The 10,449-nt window shown below is 42.0% G+C and overlaps 1 pseudogene; it reads left to right on the plus strand.

The window, feature by feature from the left end:
- The first annotated feature begins 9,253 nt into the window (after window positions 1-9,253).
- LOC110308871 (small ribosomal subunit protein eS25 pseudogene) lies at window positions 9,254-9,625 on the plus strand (annotated as a pseudogene).
- Window positions 9,626-10,449: the final 824 nt, after the last annotated feature.

Raw genomic sequence — 10,449 nt, forward strand, 5'->3', positions numbered from 1 at the left:
AGGGGAAATTCCATGTTGTGTGCCAAAACTGTCAATGTGAGGTGATGACTGCTTTAAAGAAGATACTTCATGCTGAGTCATGCAAGGGTGACCATGGCCTAGAAATTAGAATTCAAGTTGCCCTGAATTCCAGAGAGCTTACACAGATGTTTCTTGTCACAGAACAAAAGAGAGTCATAATTCAATGCCTTTGCCAACCATCGCATTCAATACTGGAACACTGGTGGGCGGGTAAGGGAGGAGGGTTGCAGCAAAGAAGGGAGAGCTCTTCTACCCCATCACATGCTGCCCGTCACATGCTGCACTCAGCTTTAGGTGTGGAATGGGCTAGAAGTCCATGAAAGTTAATGATACATTCCCAGAAACTGGTCTATTGCTTATGAAACTGTTATGTCACATGCAAGGGCTAAAGGGCTTAAGCCAAGCCAAGATAGTTCTGGTTCCTGACCTGTTAGGTCACATCTCTTCACATCTGCCATGTTCTAATAAGCCAAGGTCAAGCTGTTTTCAGGATCTTGAATATAGATGTAGCTTCTCTCATTTAAAACAATTTAAAAGTACATATCCACTTATTTATTTAGTGTGTACATTGTGTATGCAGAGGTCAGAGGTTATCTTGTGGGGAAGTAGGCTCTCTCTTATTACTACATGGGTCTTAGAAATCAAGCTATATTCTTGATCAGGCTGCAGCAATGCTTACCTCTAGAGTCATCTTGCGTGCCCTTTACATTTTTAATTGGTTATTACTGTGTTGGCATGTGTGCAGGCATGCATGCCAGGTTGCCCAGGTGGAGGCCAGAGGACCACGGTATGAAGTGGTGCGCCGCTTCCACGTGTGTGAGTGTCCCCAGATGTTGAACTCAGGTCAACCAGATTTGTGCAGCAAGTCCCTCTACCCACTAGCACCAGATCCGACTTCTTCTGAGAGCTCAAACACACATGGATATACACACAGGAAAACACACATGGACATACATACCACAAAATATTTTTTACAAAATATTTTTAAAAAACAAAATGAGCTGGTGCTTTAGAAAAACAGAGGCAGGAGTGGAGCTGTGCCTTCCTGTTCCAGGGTCACTTTCCACACTGATGCTTATTAGTCATGTGTGTGCATCCACTTGAGTAGTTGTGAACATGCTCCTATCAGTGTACACGAGTACACATTGTATTATAATGTCCACCAGTGAAGTGTGGGTTAGAGAAAACTGGTAGAAAAGAGAGTGTCTCAGTTCATGTGAAAAGAAATAAAACACATGAGGGCTGATGAGATGGCTCAGGAGATAACAAGTATGGTCCATGCAAGCCTGAGCTTTTGAGTTTGAGCCTGGATCCTATATAAAGCCGGAAGGAGAGAGCCAGTTCCACAAAACTCCATAGATACATCATTCCATGCATACTTACACATGCACACACCACACTACACCCACCCACGTACATCTAAACACACACATACCTACACATACATGTCTATATACACACATACCTATTATACATGCACAGACACCACAACACACATACACACACATCTACACACACACACACACACACACACACACTCTACACACATTTACACACATTCACACACAACACCCACCCACATCTAAACATACACACATACGCATACACCCCCACACACATACACACACATAATAAGTAAAAGTCAATAATAAAATGAAACACACTGAATCCATACACAGAACTGTTTGACTTAAAAGAGAGAAACAAGTGAAGCTTGTATTGATGTTTAGGGCTCTGCATGACATCACAAGTGTGGAGGAAAGCTTTTCTTCAAGTTTTCTTTAAATCTGAAGTTACAGGGGCTAGAGAAATGGCTCAGTGGTTAAGACCACTTGGCTGCTCTTCCAGGGACCCTGAGTCCAATTTCTAGCACCACATGGTGGCTCACAACCATCTGTAATGGGGTTTGATGCCCTCTTCTTCATACAGGTATACATGCAGATAGAGTACTCATATACATACATAAATAAATCTTTTAACAATATGAAGTTACAAATTAAAATGTTAGTTCTCCTTCCCTTTCTGCATTGGGTGTTTTACCATCTGTGAGAAACAAATAATCTGATTATTCAAACGAAGACTCAGAGGGGAGCATTGCCTGCCTGTAGCAGAGGACCCATCAATGGCTGGGCGAGTACAGAAGGAAGAGCGCCAACAATCAGGTCAGTCACTGCTGTCCCCAGCTTTGGTAAGAGAAGCATCTTTCTGCAGAGGGCACCAGTTAACCCAGAGACCCACAGCTGGTCAGAGTGCTGGGGATAAGTGACCGTTAGGTGCTCCCTGAAGCAAGTGTCCAAATCACACTCTCCAAGACTCAGAGAACACTTGGAGAAGGGAGCAGAAAGAAAGCAGGAGTTACAGCCTGGCTGAGGTGCTGTGAACCACTGTGTGCTGGTCATGCCCTGGCCCCAGCATTCATGAATGCACACCAGCTGCGGCTGTCTGCACAAGATGGGTGTATTAGTTAGGGTTTTACTGCTGTGAACAGACACTATGACCAAGGCAAGTCTTATAAAAAAACAACATTTAATTGGGGCTGGCTTACAGGTTCAGAGGTTCAGTCCATTATCATCAAGGTGGGAGCATGGCAGTATCCAGGCAGGCATGGCGCAGGAGGAGCTGAGAGTTCTATGTCTTAATCCAAAGGCTGCTAGTGGAAGACTGACTTCCAGGCAACTAGGATGAGGATCTTATACCCACACCCACAGTGACACATCCATTCCAACCAGGTCACACCTATTCCAACAAGGCCACACCTTCAGATGGTGCCACTCCCTGGTCCAAGGATATACAAACCATCACAATGGGTTCCATCAACATTTCCTCAAAGGTAGAGAGGGAGTTCACAATCTCCACCCTTCCTGTGGACCCCATTGGGGATGGATGGCTGTGGGAGAGAGGGAGTCATTTCTTCAGTGGTCTAGCCTATTTTCCCATGTTCTAACAAATATTCCTCCCCACTGTAATTAAACTCGGTAGGTCCAGGCTGGGGAGATGGCTCAGCAGTTATGAGCACCGGCTGCCCTTGCAGAGGACCCTGGTTCAGTTTCCACACTTACATGGTGGCTCACAATCACTTGTAACTCCAACTCCATGGGATCCAACATTCCTTTCTGGCCTCCTCACACCTTAGAGACACCTGCAGTGCATTGATATACATGTAAGCAAAACAACCACACACATAAAATAAACCTTGAAAAAACAAAACAAACAAAACCCAACAACTCAGCAAGTCACAAGAGAACAAACCGACATGAAAATGGAGAGGAGGGCTGGCGAGATGGCTCAGCGGGTAAGAGCACTGACTGCTCTTATGAAGGTCCTGAGTTCAAATCCCAGCAACCACATAGTGGCTCACAACCATCTGTAATGAGATCTGACACCCTCTTCTGGTCTGAAGTCAGCTACAGTGCACTTATGTATAATAATAAATAAATCTTTGGGCTGGAGTGAGTGGGGACTGAGCGCTCAGGGTTGACTGGAGTGAGCAGAGGTCCTAAAAATTCAATTCCCAACAACTACGTGAAGGCTCACAACCAACTGTACAGCTACAGTGTATGCACATACATAAAATAAATAAATAAATCTTAAAAAAAAAAAAAGAAAGAAAATGTGTTGGGAAACGGGGAGGGTTCCGAGGGCATAGGGAAGCAGATGGAGGGTGAAGTGCTTTGTTTATATATGGATAAAGTCATTTAGGAATAGTAAATAAAAAGATTTCTAATAAAGTGCTTCTCAGCCTTTTGGCTAAAATCAAATGAAAACCATCTTATAGCCAATTTTAAAAAAATGTCCAGTTATTACAAAACCATGTTTGGAATAATATTTAACCACACAAGGACTAAAGAAACAGGTGTATTGCTCTGTGAGTGACCTGTGTGTTGTCTGACCAGGCTTGAGATTGGCTCAGTGGCTGAGACATTCAGACCCTGCCCAGAGGCTCCAAGTGGAGTGGGGCAGGCAGAGGCTACTCGTCTTCCGGTCTGGGGCTCTTCTGCAGAGATGCCGGCAGTTTTTGACAAAGGCAAGCTTGGCACTTCTGGGTCAGCAGATAATGCTTGTTATTGATCGGGTTGAACATTTTTCTTCAGGCTGCCCCTTCGAGTTGGCTAATAATATAAACTAATTTGAAGGCTGTTAGTGTAAGGCCTATATTTTCTTTTTCACTTGTTTGACTTGTAATTAATCTTGTTGAAAACATGTACTTCAGGGCTGAGGATGTAATTTGGTGACAGCACGCTTCCTCAGCAAATAGATCCTCAATACCACAAAACCAAGACCAAACATATATCTCACTTAATAGTGTTTGCAGACTGCTTAGCAAGTGAGAGGCGCTGGAACCATTTAAAGATATGGTATACATATATGTTAATCAGAGTCTTATGTAGCCCAGGCTAGCTTCAAAATCACTATGTGATGGAGTGTTGGGATTACAGCTATGTGCCACTACATCCAGTTTATTCAGATTTGGGGATCAAATTCAGGGCTCTGTGCATGCTAGGCAAGCATTCTACCAATTGAGCTACATGCCCACTCCAAGAGACTATTACATTATTATCGTTCCTATTTTACAGATGAAGAGTATGCGCTTAGAAAGGCAAGGGCTGGTGTCTGTCTAGCTACGTGGTAAAGCATAAATAAGACCCTGGGTTTGATTCGCCACACCACAAAACCCACATTATCCATAAGGGAGCTAAAGAGGTAGGTCAGTGGTTAAAAGTTTTTGTTTCTCAACCGGAGGTAGCTGTGGCGCACAGCTGGAGTGACATAATCCTGAAACCCCACTTCCTCAAGGACTGGCAGCCACCAGTGAGCATTTGGTTCAACCAGCTGGCACATAAGATCTGCAAACATGAGGCCTAGCAGGTAAAAGCAGGCTGCAATGCCCTTTGCCCCATCAGGCCTGTAGTAAGGGGCCCTATAGTGAGCTACCACTCCAAGGTCCGAGCTAGCAGGGGTTTCAGCCTGGAACACTCAGGGTGGCTTGTATCCATAAAAAAAAAAAAAAAAAAAGTGGCACTCCGTAGATCCAAGGAGACAGAACAAATCCACTGAATTACTATGGGCCAGTGTGCAGCGCCTGAAGGGATAGATATGCTCCAAGCTCCTACTGCCTCTCCGGCCTCAGCAAAGCCTTCAGCTCCAAGAAGAGAAACAGACAGTTCTACTGCACAACACAAACTGACCACCCAGCTACCAGGATGCTCATCAGGGATGTCTGCAAAAAGGAGCAAACCAGTGTCATCTCAGAGGGAGCAAAGAACTGCAAGGCTTCTACAAGTTTTTGAGCCTACCTCTTTGGCATCCGAGCAAAACGGGCGAAGGAAGCTGGGGAGCTGCGGAACAAGATTTAAAAAGAGCAAGCTAGGCGCTATGGAGTGTTGCAACACATTTTCAATAGAGCAGAAATGAAAACAGAAACAACAGCAAACCTCCCAAGAAACAAAAACTACTTTTCTTTCAAAAGAGGAGACTTTAGCTCTTAGCGCTCAGAGCACATGTACCTAACAACCCCAGTAAAAACATCTCCGGGGGTTGGCATCCACCAGCTTCTGCACTTAGGCACACACACACACACACACATGCACACGCACAAACACAAACACACACACACACATCCTTAAAAAAAAACTAGAAAGCTACATAGTTTACCAAGGTCAAATCACTTATGATATTCCCTGTATCTTAGGTTTTTATAAATACAGAGTAAGGGAATGTCTTAAATGCAAACCGTAAGCCATTTATCTGTATCTAGGGCAAATTTATATTTCTGGTCTCAGAGATTGTCCTAGTGTGACAGTAGATGTTGGATGTTGGACTCTATTGTTAAGATAGATAAGATAACACTGGGAGTAACTGGGACTGGTGGGACCCAGGCAGGCAGGAACTCCGCCAGACCAGTGGCAAGGGTTCCTTCCGGTCTGTCTAGGCTGGCATCCTGACCATGGGCACAAACTCTGAAGCCAGTCCAGTCCCACAATACCCAGAAGCAGCTCCACTCCCAGGCACTCTAACACACCCAGGATCAGAGGATACTGGGATCCTAGGAGCTTGGTCACACCAGGATCTCAGGATCACAGAGACAGCTTGAGTCTGAGGAGTTCTGACACAACCAGGATTACAGGAAGGACAGGCTCCAGTCAGATATAGTGAGGGCAGGTAGCACTAGAGATAGCCAGATGGCGGGAGGCAAGCATAAGAACATAAGCATCAGAGACCAAGGTTACTTCACATCATCAGAACCCAAGTCTCCCATCATAGGAAGTCCTGGATACCCCAACACACAGGAAAAGCAAGATCAGATCTAAAATCACTTCTCATGATGATGATAGAGAACGTTAAGAAGGACATAAATAACTCCCTTAAAGAAATACAGAAGAACACAGGTAAACAGCTAGAAGCCCTTAAAGAGGAAACACAAAAATCCCTTAAAGAGTTACAGGAAAACACAATCAAACAGGTGAAGGGAAGGAACAAAACCATCTAGGATCTAAAAATGGAACTAGAAACAATAAAGAAATCACAAAGGGCCGGGCGTGGTGGCGCAAGCCTTTAATCCCAGCACTCGGGAGGCAGAGGCAGGTGGATTTCTGAGTTTGAGGCTAGCCTGGTCTACAAAGTGAGTTCCAGGACAGCCAGGGCTACACAGAGAAACCCTGTCTCAAAAAAAAAAAAAAAAAAAAAAAAAAAAAAAAAAAAGAAAAGAAAAGAAATCACAAAGGAAGATAACCCTGGAGTTAGAAAACCTAGGAAAGTGGTCAGGAGTCATAGATGCAAGCATCACCAACAGAATACAAGAGAGAGAAGAGAGAATTTCAGGTGCAGAAGATACCATAGAAAACATTGACACAGCAGTGAAATTGAAAATGCAAAAAGCTCCTAACCCAAAACATCCAGGAAATCCAGGACACAATGAGAAGCCCAAACCTAAGGATAATAGGTATAGAAGAAAGTGAAGATTCCCAACTTAAAGGGCCAGTGAATATCTTCAACAAAATTATAGAAGAAAACTTCCCTAACCTAAAGAAAGAGATGCCCATGAACATACAAGAAGCCTACAGAACTCCAAATAGATTGGACCAGAAAAGAAATTCCTCCTGTCACATAATAATCAAAACACCAAATGCACTAAATAAAGATACAATATTAAAAGCAGTAAGGGAAAAATATCAAGTAACATATAAAGGCAGACCTATCAGAATTACACCAGACTTCTCACCAGAGACTATGAAAGCCAGAAGATCCTGGGCAGATGTCATACAGACCCTAAGAGGACACAAATGCCAGCCCAAGCTCTATACCCAACAAAACTCTCAATTACCATAGACGGAGAAAACAAGATATTCCATGACAAAACCAATTTTACACAATATCTTTCCACAAACCCAGCCCTACAAAGGATAATAGATGGAAAACACCAACACAAGAAAACTACACCTTAGAAGAAGCAAGAAAGTAATCTTTCAACAAACCCACACAAACATAATTCCACCTCTAACAAGAAAATTAACAGGAATTATCTATCACTTTTCCTTAATATCATTTAATAAGAAAATTAATATTACCAACATATCCTAATTGATTGAAATTCAAAAATATGAGGAATTAGAAATTTGTGGGCTGTCATCCAGTGGTCTCTCTAATTTGGTAATGGGAGAAATAGGTCCAATATTGTACAATCCATATACACTTTCTGCTTGTTTGTACATGACAGGGTCTTGATGTGTGCCACATAATGGTCTTGAAATCGAGCTTCCCCTATCTCAGCCTCTCTATTAGTAGGATTGTTTATTTGATGATTTTACACTATACTATGGTTTTCAGAACAGCTTACATATTTCAAAATTATTTATACAGTCAAAAGAAATGTAGACAATCAATTTGGGAGGTGGCTTGTAAGAGAACAGCAAAGAGTGAGACTGAAGGCTTTGATTGATATTTAGAATTATTGTATCAATTTTGAAGAAGAGGACTTAATAAGTTACTCTTATTCTGAGATTAATGCTTTTCAAAATTTTCACAGCCAATGAACCAGAACCTTACCCTCACCTAACATCTGTGCCACCCTCCAAGCAGAACCATTGTTCACTGAAACAGTTGATGAATGACTTCATGGATAGACCATCTTAATACAAACACCATTTCTTAAATGAATGTAACCTGTTCCCTGCGGGCTGAGAATGACGACAATCACTCAAGTCAAATAGCTTTGACCGTAGCAGGAAATCTCTACCCAAAAATCGTGCCTACAATTCATTCCTTGGCGCAGCAGAACTGTCAAGTCTTAGCTTATCTACTATGGAGGTAAAATCCTTTGGTGATGTGAGAGACATTCAAGTATAGCCTTATTACAATGAACTCCAATGTCCAAAAACTATTCTTATTTTGTGTTTGTACCACAGTAAAAGCCAAGATTTTAAGTTCTACTAAAAATAAAACAAAACAAACAAACAAACAAAAATACTTTATCTATTTATGTTCATTAAAAAACTAATAATGATATACTATTTTAAAATATACAGTTTATATATTTGGAGTTATTTGAAGTTTATATTGAGAAAAGCGTATGTATTTTCAGTATTGCTGTAGACAAACATCTACATAAGACTGTTCAATTGATTGTTGTTTTATATCAAACAACTTTTATAACACTCATTTTTATTGTTACAATATTTATTATAAATTTTAAAGAATATGGGGCTGGTGAGATGGCTCAGTGGGTAAGAGCACCCGACTGTTCTTCCGAAGGTCCAGAGTTCAAATCCCAGCAACCACATGGTGGCTCACAACCATCCTCAACGAGATCTGGCTCCCTCTTCTGGAGTGTCTGAAGACAGCTACAGTGTACTTACATATAATAAATAAATAAATCTTTAAAAAAAAATAAAGCCGGGCGTGGTGGCGCACGCCTTTAATCCCAGCACTGGGGAGGCAGAGGCAGGCGGATTTTTGAGTTCGAGGCCAGCCTGGTCTACAAACTGAGCTTCAGGACAGCCAGAGCTATAAAGAGAAACCCTGTCTCGAAAAACCAAAAAAAATAAAATAAAATAAAATAAATAAAATAAAATAAAATAAAATTTAAAGAATATGATAAAAAACAAAAGGTATTGCAGGTTTTGAAGGGGGGCTCCCAGGGAGGAGTTGGGGTACAAAAGGGAAAGAAGAATGTGATGTAAGTCTATTTACTCAAAATATGTTTTAAAATGTTCCACACGACTCTCTGAGCTTCGCCATGCCGCCCAAAGACAAGAAAAAGAAAGATGCCTGAAAGTCAGCCAAAAAGGATAAAGATCCAGTAAATAAATCTGGTGGCAAGGCCAAGAAGAAGTGGTCCAAAGGCAAAGTTCGGGACAAGTTGAACAATCTTGTCCTGTTCGACAAAGCGACACATGACAAGTTCTGTAAGGAGGTTCCGAACTATAAGCTTATTAATCTAGCCATGGTCTCCGAGAGACTGAAGATTCGCGGTTCCTTGGCCAGGGCAGCCCTTCAGGAGCTCTTTAGTAAAGGACTTATCAAGCTGGTTTCAAAGCACAGAGCCCAAGTCATTTACCCCAGAAACACAAAGGGTGGAGACGCCCCAGCTGCTGGTGAAGATGCATGAACGGGTTCAATCAGCTGTACATTTGGGAAAATAAAACTTTATTGAATCAAAAAAATGTTAACAAATTCAGATAAATTGAAATTATGTATCTTTCCTCATCATAATGCAATAAAACTTAAATCAAAGGAAAAAAGATATTTTATCAAACTAATTGGATAAAAAATCATTTTTAAAAAGTTTTTTGAAAGATTTATTTTTTTATTATGGATACAGTGTTCTGCTTGGGAGTATGCCTGTATGCCAGAAGAGGGCATCTCATAGATGGTTGTGAGCCACCATATGGTTGCTGGGAATTGAACTCAGGACTTCTGAAAGAGCAGCCAGTGCTCTTAACCTCTGAGCCATCTCTCCAGCCCCAAGCGGTGTTGTTTTTGGTTTTGTTTTAGTTTTTTGAGTCAGAGTCTCACTGTTTCCTTGGCTGGCCTGGAACAGACTATGTAGAACAGGCTGGTCTAGAACTCCCAGAGATACTACTGCCTCTGCCTCCTGAGTGCTGGGTTTAAAGATGTGAACCATCAAACTGACAAAAGCCATTTTAAAAACTGGCTACATAAAGAACATATGGCCTCTATATACAGTGCAACAGCATATGACTCTAAGAAAATAGTGAGGAATTACCATTCTGCTAAGTGAAATAAGCCAGACACAGGAAGGAAGAAAAAGAAAAAGAGAGAAGGGGGGGGGGGGGAGAGTCAAGTCTCACTCATTGTGTTGGTTTGAATGAGAACGGTCTCCATAGGTTCGTATGTTTGAATACTTGGTCCCCAGTGGAACTGTCTGGGGAGAATGAGAAGGCATGGCATTGGAGGAGGTGTGTCACTGGG

This window comes from Mus caroli, unplaced genomic scaffold, assembly GCF_978045245.1.
Source record: "Mus caroli unplaced genomic scaffold, Mus_caroli_1 scaffold_12, whole genome shotgun sequence".
Lineage (NCBI taxonomy): Eukaryota > Metazoa > Chordata > Mammalia > Rodentia > Muridae > Mus > Mus caroli.